Raw genomic sequence first — 12,826 nt, 5'->3', positions numbered from 1 at the left:
ATGTATTGTGCACAGAACAAAGTCCTGTGTAAATGTACTCTTTCGCATAGTTAGGTGTTATTGTTTTTAAATCTGTCCATCTATATATCTTACTCTATGCACAAATCACTTTTAACAGGCAGAAGCACATCATGATAAATGCTGTTTACTAGACCTCTTTATAACCAGTGTGCTCTACCACCCCATCTCATTGGGGTAGAGCATGGTGAACGTTATAGTGTACAAACTCTGAATCTCATCCTTTTCCATTTCAACACACATTGTGCCAAATCAACTGTGTTCACCCATCAAGGCCATGTTCACATCCCATCCGTCACAAATTCCTGCATAAATCTCTGCCTCGCACATTCATGCCAAGGGGGTCCAACAAGGTGCCCTACGGGTGTTCAGGACTACAAATCCTATCATCCCTGAATATTGAGGATGGTAGGAGATGATCTGGAGGGTACAACATAGGCCACCCCTGCTTCACACTCTTGAGTGCCACTTCATGTTAACTTTTCCCAACATGGATACTACTAATGCTTGTTTAGGAAGAGTCAGAGGCAGCCCACAAACAGTTCTGCTATGCAGCTGGATTTCACATTCTCACACTCCCGCCTTCCTTTCTGTTTCCCCCCAAAGGATCCTTGAAGAGAAATGTTGAATTCTCCCTTGTTGAATTAAGTCCCTTGTTTCTTCCTTTTCCAGCCTGAGGCATGCACACACACACCACTCACATTTATTTCATCCAGTGTTTATGCTGGGGTGAGAAAACAGTGGCCCTCCAGATGTTGCAGCTCCAATCTTCCCTGATCACTGGCCATGCTTGCCAAGGCTGTTGGGAGTTGTGGTTCAGCAATAACTGGAGGAGGTTCACAGATTCCCCATCCTTTCTTCATGCAAAGGGAATGGTAGGCAGGAAATGTATTGAGAGAAATAAGGGGAAGGTGAGCTGGGCTTTGGAAAAGCATGGGGTAGTAACCTCCTCCCCTCCAGGATAGGGTAGGCATGGAACATTGCTCCCACATCTGCCCTACCATAGGTGGTGCTTGGCCAAGTCTCTGGATGGAGTCAGATTTCAAAAGTGTGGTGGTGATGGGACTAATAACTCTGATCCTGCATGCTCTGAAGCATGGCAGACCTGTGGTCAATTCACTACCTCTTATCTCTCAGTGCACCATTCAGAGAGATCCCAACATCTGTAGAGTTCTGAAAGAGCATTCACACAAATGCTCCCACCACCAAATGCTTGTCTTGGTTTCTGGTGGCCTTTGTCAACACCTCTGGATCAGAGATGGGGAACCTGTCACCTTCCCCATGTTGCTGGACTACAACTCCCAGAATCCCTGGCCAATGACCACACTGGCTGGGGCTGATGGGAGTTGTAGTCCAGTAGCATCTGGCGGCCACCCATTCCCCTCCACCAGCTTTGGATACACTTCCTGTCACAAAAGAAACAAGAACTGGGCCATTGCCAGATGTTTTCGGGGAGGGCTTCTAGAGATGAATCTGTGAGGGAGATGACTCTTTCAGAGTTGGCAGGAGATATTGGTAACGGCGCAGAATTACCTCCCTACACACCTCTTTATTCTGCTTTCTTCTTTTTTAGGACCCACCCTATTCTCCTGATTATAATCTCTTTTAACAGTTTTCAGTGCTGTATTCTTAAATTGTTGCAAACCACCCTGAGTCCTCATGGTGAAGGGTGGGTAAGAAATTTGATAAATAATAATGAAATAGAAAAATACTCGTTACTAGTTGCCGCTCCTCTGTCCTAGTTGTTGACACACTTTCTCCCATTCCAAAGCCCTTGACCCCTTATGCTTTTAGCAGCCTCTGAAACATCTCATCAATTGCTTTCATTGTTACCCTTCTTTTCCCATGTAGTCCATCCTTTCATTCATCCGATATTCAGTGTTTCTATCCTACCATTCCATCCTTCTTTCAGCCCACCCTATAGGTATAGACTATATAGTATTCACCAAAACCATCAGTCTTTCTTTCTTTCTTTCTTTCTTTCTTTCTTTCTTTCTTTCTTTCTCTTATCCCCCAAATTCAGCTGGTCTGCCCATCCATCCATATCCATCCACGTTATGCAGCATCTTTTATTCCTCTCATCCTTCCTTCCTTTCTTTTCCTCCACTCTGCCTGTCTATCTCGCCACTCATCCCAATGTCCACCTCTCTCCTTTCTCTCTCTCCTTTCCTCCTTCTAGCCTTTCTCCCCATGGTTATCCCCCCTTCCCTCCCGCCTTCTCTTCCTTTGTCTCTCTCTCTCTCTCTCTTTTCTCTCTCAAGTGTTTTCAATTTTATTCTGAGTGGAATTAACTACCCCTGATGTCAAATTGCCGCCGAAATCGATAATAATATCTTTACAAAAGAGGATATTCTTCTCTCTCGGAACGGCCCCTGAAAAATGGAAAATTTAGTCGAAATTGATTCATTACTTGACACTTTATAGGACGGGCCTGCTATTGATCGGAGCCTGTCATGTCCTATCTGCCTTAATCGAAGTTGAAGTCCAGTGTCGATGGTGGGTATTTTTCATAATTCCAGGAGACCAGACAGATACAAAAACACACACACGGACTCCGTTCCCCACCACCCTCTGCAGTCTCCCCGGGTGGAAAGGGGGGGCGAGATCTTCCTGAACCCCCCACCCCAAACAGATCGCCCTGGAGAAGGAAAGATCTTTCTTGAAACACACAAACCATCCCCTGCACACACGCAAATCAGGGAACTTCAGCACAATAACCCAGATCCAAAATGAATCGTGTGTGTGTGTGTTGGTGTTGCTTCTCACACACACATCCAACCTTCTCCACCGCCCCAGTTCAGCTGTTGTGTGTGTGTGTGAGAGAGAGAGAGAGAGAGAGAAGGCTTTTTTTGTTTATTAAGGCGGTTTGTGGCTTGGTAAAGAAAACCTATGAATCAGCCAACATACACACACACACTCTCTCTCTCTCTCTCTCTCTCTCTGTGTGTGTGTGTGTGTGTGTGTGTGTGTAAACCCTAGCTGAGTGTGTGTACCTACACAACACACACCAACAGTGGTAGAACTTATGCAGTCTTCCCTATCCACCTGCCCTCAAACATTTTCACCCTGGCTCCCTCTTACACACACGCTCGCGCGATCTTCCATTCACACGTCCTTTGCCCCCGCACATATTTATTGCCTCCCGTACTGCCCCCATCTCTTACACGCGCGCGCAGTTTCCCTCACACAATACTTTCTCAGCTGCGCACCGGTCGCGACCCTCCCGCCCTTTCCTCTGGCAGGCGCCACAGCTTGGGCTTCTTGCACGCGCAGCGCGGCCCTTGGAGAGGCCTTTTCCCCTCACACCACCAGCCCGGCTGGCTTCAGTATCTTCCCCCAACACGCTCCTTTCCCCTCAGGACGCCTTCTTCACTCACTCTCACCTATTTACACACGCGCGATTTCCCCCCTCTCACATATATGGCATCCCTCCGCCTCTGGCACACTTCTAACACACTCCTCTCAAACGGACGTTCCCCCCTGGCGCACACCCACACACCCTCTGACGGAAACTTTTCCTCATACCTAACCTCTCTAACAGTTCCTCTCTCTCTCTCTCTCTCTCTCTCTCTCTCTCTCTCTCTCTCTCTCAACACACACACACACACACACACACACACACACGTCCTCTGGTGCGCGTGCGCGCAAATACACACACACACACACACACACGTGTCCTGTCACCGACGAATTTTCCTCACACGGCGTCCTCTCTTAATACTACCACACCATAGCTGTCAACTTTTCCCTTTTCTTGCGAGGAATCCTATTCGGAACAAGGGATTTTCCCTTAAAAAAGGGGAAACGTTGACAGCTATGTACCACACACGCCTCTTAAAAACGGTCCCTATGCTTTCTCCGACGGGCATCGCCACAAAACTCTCTCACACTAGCGCGGCGGGCGCTCGCGCATCCGTTCGTGTTTCTCTCACACGGCGGCGTGCCCTCAGACGTTAACGCACGCCTCTCTCTCTCACACACACGAACATTGCTCCACAGCCACGTCCCTTTCTCTGGCGCGGACGCTTTTCCCGCGCAATTTCCCTCTCACACGCGCGACCCCCTCCCAGCCGCCACCACCACCACCTCCTCCTCCGGCTTCCTCCCTAGCGCGCTCTCCCTCTCCCTCGCGCGCAGACTCACTTTCCCGCGCTCGCGCCTGCCCACGCGCTCTGAGGGCTTAACTAGACTTTAATTGGACTTTTCTCGACTTTCTTTTCCCGCCACCTCCTTCCTTCCTTCCTTTCCTTCTATGGTCCCCTCACGGCTCCTTCCTCACCCAAAGACTCGAACCTTCTGCCTATGGGACGGTTACTCTTTTGTTTCTCCTCCACCCTCTCTATCCCCTGCGAAGGATTTTCTTCTTCTTCTTTTCCTCCCCCCCAACCCCCCTCACTCACACACACATTTGACGCTTGCTTTGCTATCTTGGAAAGCTTTTGCACATAAATTTCCCCTCAGCCTTCCTCCCTTAGATTCCCACCAATTTAGCCAAGCCCAGGTCTTTAAAAAAAGGAAAGGAGGTGTGTGTGTGTTTGTGTGTGTGTGTATATATATATATATATAGGCGCACAGCGCGAGAGAAAATACCTTGGGTGCAGTTGGCAGTTTCTCCAGCACCCTCTGGAGTGGGAAAGCGGTCGATATTTAATTGTTATTGCAAGCAGGGAGTGCAAAAAAAAAGAGAAGGGGAAAAAAGGAGAGAGAGAGAACCTACTACTCTAGACTATTTGTATTGTGAGAGTGTGTATTGCTGCTTGTTGGTGCTGAGGTGGGACGTGTGCCACAACGTGCGCGCGTGTACACACACACGTACACATACACACAGCGCCTCACTGAGGGAACCTTCCCAGTTTAAAAGAGGGAGGTTAAATATATTGGGTCTTGGTGTCCAAGAGACACTTGGAAAGAGCTTCCTGCACATACGCCGTGGAGGCGAGCAGAGGGACTGGGCCAAATTCTCCATCCTAACTTCTGCAGCAGCGCTGCCCCAGAGGTCAATCCCATTGAGCTCCATGGGGCTTTTGCTCCCTGGTTAGGTGGGCATAGGTTTGCAGGCACGTGCTCCATTTCCTGAAGAAGTCATCGCTATTGAACCCAGTGGGACTTCCAAGTAAACAGGCATGGGATTGGGCTCTTAAAGGAGAGGGGGGGGAGGCTTCATTTCTTAAAGAAAAGAAAAGAAAAGAAAAGAAAAAGACACAGAGAGTGTGGGGTTGAAATCTGACTCAAAGCCAAGCCAGGAAGGCCTGCTTCTTAAGAAACAAGCTGTGGTCTCAGGGTGGGGGGGGAGGCACTCTGCACATGCTCAGGAGCACTTTTATGCAGCATCGCTTCAGGAAAGCTTAGGTATTAAATACAGATGTCAGGCTTCAGCTCTGCTACCATTTGGGAACTTTCTGTCTCCAAGGGCTTTGGTGACTCGGTGTCACTGACAGTGCTGTGTTTAAATATCGTGTGTGTGTGTGTAAAAGAGAGAGAGAGAGAGGCTTGTGCCATTTCTTGATGGAAACAGAGGACCCCTCAAACACCCCCAGCCGCCCAATTCTGGGGGGTGTGGGGAAGTGCTGAGGCCTGGGGGGGACGGGACTAAAGCGCCTACAAAAGGCTACACAAATCTGCCTGTGTCTCAACTGGGACTTTTCTAACACAACTCCCCTCTGGAGGAAGGGGCGCATGCTCAGGTCCCTAAAGCCATCCATCAAAATTTGAGGGAAAAGGAGGAGAGGGAGAGGGGGGTCAGAATTGGAAAAGGGGGGGGGGTTGATACACACACACACGCACACACGCACACACACAAATCCCATTTTCTGCAAACAGGTTGGTGGCTCCCAGCCCCTCTCTCTGTCTAAATGAAATCAGTCATTTTCATCAAGTGCCCGGCCAAATATTATCCACAGTCCATTCAGAAGGATCGAATCTTATTTAGAGTCGCGATTCGACATCTGTTTTCAAATTTGATCAGCTATGAACTTTATTTTCCGAGTTTGAGGAAAATTATATTCCATCGATCCGAAGCACTGGCGTAGCCTACATATATTTTCCCCCTCGCTTCTGCCTCGGCTCTCTCTCTCCCTCCCCTGCTATCGACGGGGAAAGACGCGTTTGTAAGAGACACACCAGCAGCAGCAGCAGCAGCAGCAGCAGCAACACACCGCCAGCGAGACACTTCGCAGTTTCCCCGATCGCACAGCCACCTTCCCTCTCGCCCGCCTGCTCCCTTCTTTCCATTCCTCGGCCACCCTCCATTTCTCCCTTCCTCCTTCCTCCCTTCTCCCGACACACCTCGCCACTTTCTGATTCATCCCTTGGCTTCCTCTGCTTCTCAGTCACACACATAGAGGCTTCACCTCCTCCTGTCTCTTCAATTCCTTCTCTTCATCCCACAACCCACGCTCTCTCTCTCTCTCGCTCTCTTTTCCCCCCTTTTCTTTTCCCCGTCTCGCCTCTCCTCTCCCTGCCAGGCTCCTTCCCTCCTTCCAAAAAGCGATCTTCTTCCCTTTCCTCTTCTTTCTTTCTCTCTCTCCTTCCTTCCTTCCTCTACACACTTTTGTCTCTTTCCCCCCCAACCCCCCTCCAAAACTCTTGATTCACCCTCTCCAGAAAAAGCTAACTATTCTGATTTCATTTTCAAGAAGCAAATCTCCCCCACCCCGGGCAAAAAACAACAACCCCCCCAAACCCCTCACCACCTCAATTCCCCGGCGCGCCCCCTCGCAGCCAAGCCAACCTCCCAAAGAACTTCAACTTGGAGACTGCCTGAATGGTGACGGGAGAGAACAGTGAGTAACAAATTCTTGGGAAAGTTTCTTGGGAAAGTGGGCTGAGGAGAGCGGGGGAAGTTAAGCCATTGTGGGTGCTTCTATGGGGAGCTGGGAGCTGGGGGGGGCTCTTATATGGCAGGGAGTTATGGTCCCACTTCTAAAAGTGGAGGAAATGAGGTCTGTGATATCTGTCCATCTATCCCTCTCCTTCTTCCCTTCCTTTCTTCTTTCTTTCCTTCCCTACTTACACACCCTTCACCCAATCCTTCCTCTCCCAACTCGTTTTTCTTTCTCACACCCTTTCGTGCTCCGACCCTCCCCTCCTTCTTGCTTCTTCTCTCTTCCCTTCTTCCTCTCTCTCTCTCTCTCCTCTCCCCTCCCATCTCTCTCTCTCTCTCTCTCTCTCTCTCTCTCTCTCCCTGTCCTTTCCCATTCTCCTCTCGCTCACTCACCCTCCCCTTTTCCCCTCTCCACCCTCCCCTCCTCGCTCCCCAGCTAACTGGAAGCCGGTTTCCGTTTAGATTAAGGCAGGGAACCTAATTCCAGGGCAGGGGATCGAAATTTCTGGCAACAAAGGGAAATAGCGTATTGATCAGAGGCTCCGGAGATTAAGAGACAAGTGTGTGTATCCATCAGCGCTAAACTGCCTCCCTGCGCCTGAGAGCCGGCCGGGCTGCGGACGCGCCTGGCATGGCAAACACGCGCCCCTCTGGGAGGGCAGGAGCGGGAGCCTCGGGGCAGCTGGGCCGACCAGGGTGGGGTGGGGGGCTGGCGGAGGATGGGGGAGAAGGGCTGGCCGAACCCCCCTCTCCCCCACCCCGGGGGACATGGAAGAGGGCAGGAGATCAGGGAAGAAGACCCCCACAGGGAATCTTTGGAAAGAGGAGACCGTGCAGCCCGTGCAATGTAGTGGTTAAGAGACTGAGCTGTGAGCCGCCCAGGTCCCCGATTGCAATTCCACCTCAGCCTCGAAGTCAATGAATGGCCTTAGGCAAACCGTTCTTGCTGAAACTCAACCCCCCCAACACATCCCTCTCTCACACACACAACAAAATTCTGCAGATTGGGTGATAATAACAGGGAACTGCGTTCCCCAGGCGTTGGAAACCAGCAAGTCCCAGGTGCAAATTTCTCCACTGCCGTGTGAGCACTAAGTGGCCAGGTGTAAGTCGCTCATTCTTAGCCTCCACCCCCGCCATCCAAGGTAATAAACACTGAACTACCTACCTTACAGGGCCGTTGTGAAGATCACTGAGGTAACGTATGCGAAACCCTAATGGGGCAGTCGTGTTCCAGCAGAAAGCCCTATTGAATTCAGTGGGATTTACTCCCAGGTAAGTGCGTCAGCATAAGTTTGCAGCCTAAGGCTGCAATCGTGTGCTTACACCTTTTTGGGAGCAAGTCCCTTTGAATGTAGAGGCGCTTCCTTCTGAGTAAACATGCAGAGACTTGCGCTGCAAGCGCCCTGTATAAATGCTAAGTAGTATTTGGGGGTTGTGTGTGTCCTGGAATTTGGAACTCGAAGTTCCAAGAGCGAAACAATACTTTTGCTCAAGATTATTATTATTAGTAGTAGTAGAGTAGTAGTAGTAGTAGTAGTAGTAGTAATCGTCGTCTTATGTAAAAGGTGGAAGAGTAGAACTCTCTCCTTTGGAGCAGAGGTTGCATCTGAAGATCTCAGGAGTGAAAGCTCTTCCTCTCCCTTCCCCACGGATCCAAGAGTGTGGCTGTGGGGCATAGGCCCGCGAAACTCCATCTATGCATATTATTGGGCTGCGTGTGGGGTGAAACCAGAGGCGTATGGAACTGGAGGGAGTTCAGGGACCCGGGCATTTGGGGAAGTGGTTCCCCGGAAATGCAGAGACAAGCAGCTGGGCTGGTGGAAGATCACTGAGATCACACCGAAGTTTCTGGGGTCATCATGACCCCACTTGCCTTTCAGCCACTAGTTCCTTAAGCCTGACCTATAAATTGCCAAGTCTGGCTGCCGCCGACACCGCAAATCATGGGTGCCTCACCTTCAGCTGTGATTATTTTTTCCCTACCAATAATGTCATGAGGTTGGCTGGCAGGATGGTATGAGAAGGAGGCGGCCACCTGAGGTCCAGGAGAAATGCTTCTCCACCTTTCACATTACCAAGCGTGTGTGATGTGGCTTCCACAAATACTATCCACCCTCATCCCCAAAAGGCGAGCGAGCGTTGGCTGGATGTGGAGGACTTGAGTTTAACTTGGCGAAACTTCTTCCATCTCGAGCTTGCGCGTTAAGCAAATACGCATCAGAAGAAAAGGAGTTCAGTAGGTTAGGGGTCTTGAACCCGGGACCTCTCGTTTTAGAAATTGAACACTGGCTGAGGAGAAGCGAATTTCCAGTGCTTGGCAGGGGGGGGGGCTGCTTGACTCAAGCGCTGGGGGGGGAGACCCCGAACTTATTCCCCCCCCCCAATGGAGCTGACCCTTCTTGAAATGTGCGCTTGAGTGTGTGTAACGGAAATATCTCTTAGGGAAGGTTAGATGTAGCGAGATATGTGGCACAGTTTCCGAATAACAATCGCAGAAAATCTACATCGCGCAATAGGGGACAGCGAGCGAGAGGTCTCCGTCCCAAAGAGCTTACAATCTAGGGCTGCAAATCCTAAAGCACACTAGCTTGAAATCAGCAGGGTTTTACTTCCGAGTAAACACAAAATAGCATTCCTCTGCTCGCTGGACCCTGGGATGGTGGCGGCGGCGGTGGCGGGGAACCGCACGGACAAACATGGGGATGAATATAAGGGCTGCGGTGGCTCACACGTACACGTGTGCACCCCTCAAAGTGTGGATATCTGCGTCCTCTTCTTACACGGCCAGATCCATCCGCCAGTTAATGGGTTGGATCTGCAGCCGGACAATCCTCACTGAAATGACTGGAACCAAACTGTCTCGACTTCTTAGCGGCGTGGTGAGTGGATCACCAGATCGCAGAATGCTGAGGTCGTGAAATACTCGTGGTTTTAGACACGAAGAGAGGATTTTGCGAATCAGCTTAGACTCCCACCTCTCTATCTGTCTCTCCTTTCACACAGGCACACCATCCCCCTGTGGATTAATTCTATACAAGCCCCCCCCCCCAATCCTTCTCATTCAGGGCTAAAGCTATAATTGTTGTCTAAAGTTCTGCTACCTTCCACCGAATGTGAGTTAATCATTCCACTAGTCCTCACGCGTTTTGCCATCAGGTTCCATGCCTATTCTAACCGAGAGGGAAGAAGGAAGGGAGACATAGAACCAACGTTCAATGCCACTCCTGTAAACGCTGGTGGGCAGACGGTAATTCAGGTTTTTTTCATTGCCTTTGATATAACCTAGCTCCTTTTAAAAACCCCGGGGAAAGCTCTGTAAGCCATTCGTTATGCAGACTATACATGCAATATACCCAAAGTGCTTAAATTATCTCTAGGGGGGGGGGGGAGGAGAAAGAAAGATGTAGTATTAATTGGTGGGCTTGTCATGAAGATATCTGTCCCCTTGTCCACACGTTACAGTTAGCGTTGCCCTAGAAAGGCTAGCGTGTCAGACTGGCTTCAGTGCAGATTGGTTTTTGGAAGAGAGCGGTGCCGAGGCTCCAGGAAGCCTGGAAGCCAAACTCTTTGACCCTCTAATAATGTTAAGGCATCAAAGGCACCCAAAGAGGCCTTCTCCTTGGCTGGCTGGCCGCCCATCAATTTTGGAATGACCATCCCTGGGAGACTCACCAAAGCCAGAGCCCTCTTAGAAGTGCAGCAGAATCCAGTGAGTGGCAATTAGGCTGACCCACTTCAGACAACAGGTGGTGTGGTGGGTTGCAAAAAAAAAAATGTTGAAGGTGGTAGTGGGGAGGCATACCTCAGTCCAGCACAAGACAGAAAGGTCATAGCCTCAGCCTCTTTGTCTGTGCAAGTGCCTGAATAATTTTTTTAAGCATTTATTTATGTTTCCATTTTTTTTACCTGCTTTTCAGCTACCCTCACAAGGTTCCCAGAGCAGCTTACACAGAGCAGTAACATGACAGAATTTGCCCTCAGGCTTAAGTCTAAATGTAGGGGAGCAGCCAGAGGGGTGTGTCCCGTCCCCCCACCCCACCCCACTCCCATCCACCTATGCATTCTTGAAGCGGTATAGCCCTCTTTCTTCCCCACCTCAGGACCATGCCACCTTCTGCTGCTGCAGGTGCACCTTCAACCCTGTCTGTCCTAGAAAAGCGGTGTAATGCATTTTGGTATTTAAAATGGCTGTTTAAGTGGCCATGGGTAGGGTAGGGTAATTGTTACCCACTAACTAACTGTTAGCCACTAACTAATCCAGAATGCGGAAGCTAGACTGGTGACTGGGGGCAGCCGCCGAGACCATATAACACTGGTCCTGAAAGACCTACATTGGCTCCCAGTATGTTTCCGAGCACAATTCAAAGTGTTGGTCTGGACCTTTAAAGCCCTAAACAGCCTTGGCCCAGTATACCTGAAGGAGCGTCTCCACCCCCATCGTTCTGCCTGGACACTGAGGTCCAGCACCGAGGGCCTTCTGGCGGTTCCCTCACTGCAAGAAGCAAAGCGACAGGGAACCAGGCAGAGGGCCTTTTTGGTAGTGGCACCCGCCCTGTTGAACGCTCTCCCATCAGATGTCAAAGAGATATACAACTACCTCACATTTAGAAGACAACAGAAGGCAGCCCTGTTCAGGGAAGTTTTTAATGTGTGACATTTTAATGTATTTTTAATCTTTGTTGGAAGCCGCCCAGAGTGGCTGGGGAAGCCCAGCCAGATGGGCGGGGTACAAATAATAAATTATTATTATTACTTGTGCCTTTCAGCTGTGTTGAATTAATTCGTTGATGTGCAGGGTGTGATTGTGGTTAATTGTGAGGGAAAGGCTCTGAAGACATTGCAAGTAGCGTTTTCTTGCCTTTACTGAACTGCTTCCAGAGCTTAGGTCCAGCGTTTGGGAATCAAGTTGAGCGCTGTCTCCTAGCTCAGCAATGGAGCCCTTGGGTGGCACTGAGCAGTTCAACCTTCAGCTACAGTTTGCTCTCTGCAAAATGGGCATGATAGCAATTTCCCTTACAGAATACTTTGATGTAAATGTGTTGCCATCAGCGCTCTTTGAAATTCAGAGACAGGATGGACTTGAAACTTATAAAAATGGTTCTGACTTCTGAACTCCCCTGAACCATGACAGGTTTCTATGTCTGGATCATATCAAGGGTTAGTCCTGCTCAGAGGAAAGCTTTTTGAAACAAAGGACAATTTGGATGGGTCTACTCTGAGTAGGATGAATGTTAGCTACAATCCTCTTTTATCATAGAATGGTAGAGTTGGAAGGGACCATGCGGGTCATCCCTGCACAGCAGAAATGTTTTGCCCAATGTGGGGCTCGAACCCCACGACCCTGAGATTAAAAGTCTCGCGTTTTATAGGATGTCATTTCTGGGTTCGTCTTATTACACATTCCCACCTACTTTAAGAACAAAAAAAGAGGAGAGCCTGCTGGATGAGGCCAATGGCACATCTAGCCCAGCACCCTGTTCTCACAGTGGCCAACCAGGTGCCCCCCCAACCGTGGGAAACCGTCTAGCAGGACCTGAGCACAGATCGCTATCCCTCCTCCCCCTCCCCCAGTTTTCAGCAACAAGGAGTCTTGTGGCATCTTAAATATTGACGCATTTATTTTTCATGGACTATAGTCCGCATCATTAGATGTTCCTGTGCACATTTACTTCGTAAATAAGTCACCTTTTGGGTCCAATGCAATGGAGCGATGTGTGCATGGGAATATAGCCTTAAAAGGTAAAGGGACCCCTGACCATTAGGTCCAGTCGTGACCGACTCTGGGGTTGTGGCACTCATTTCGCTTTACTGGACGAGGGAGCCAGCATACAGCTTCTGGGTCATGTGGCTAGCATGACTAAGCCACTTCTGGCGAACCAGATCAGCGCACGGAAACGCCGTTTACCTTCCCGCCAGAGCGGTACCTATTTATCTACTTGCACTTTGACGTGCTTTGGAACTGCTAGGTTGGCAGGAGCAGGG

The 12,826-nt window shown here is 49.9% G+C and overlaps 1 protein-coding gene across 2 annotated transcripts in view; it reads left to right on the top strand.

The window, feature by feature from the left end:
* ERFL (ETS repressor factor like) overlaps nucleotides 1–12,826 on the top strand; it is a 156,545-nt gene that overhangs the window by 73,692 nt on the left and 70,027 nt on the right. Inside the window, exon 1 of one of the 2 annotated variants that reach the window (XM_053397877.1) lies at nucleotides 6,536–6,800. The exons of the other annotated variant lie outside the window; for it this stretch is intronic. The gene's annotated coding sequence lies outside the window, so the exon portion shown is untranslated. Of the gene's footprint in view, nucleotides 1–6,535; nucleotides 6,801–12,826 lie in introns of those variants that run through there. 2 annotated transcript variants of the gene reach the window in all.

The sequence above is a fragment of the Podarcis raffonei genome, chromosome 8 (assembly GCF_027172205.1).
Source record: "Podarcis raffonei isolate rPodRaf1 chromosome 8, rPodRaf1.pri, whole genome shotgun sequence".
Taxonomy (NCBI): Eukaryota; Metazoa; Chordata; class Lepidosauria; order Squamata; family Lacertidae; genus Podarcis; species Podarcis raffonei.
The sequence above is the reverse complement of the archived record's forward strand: the minus strand, read 5'-3'. Positions and strand labels throughout refer to the sequence as shown.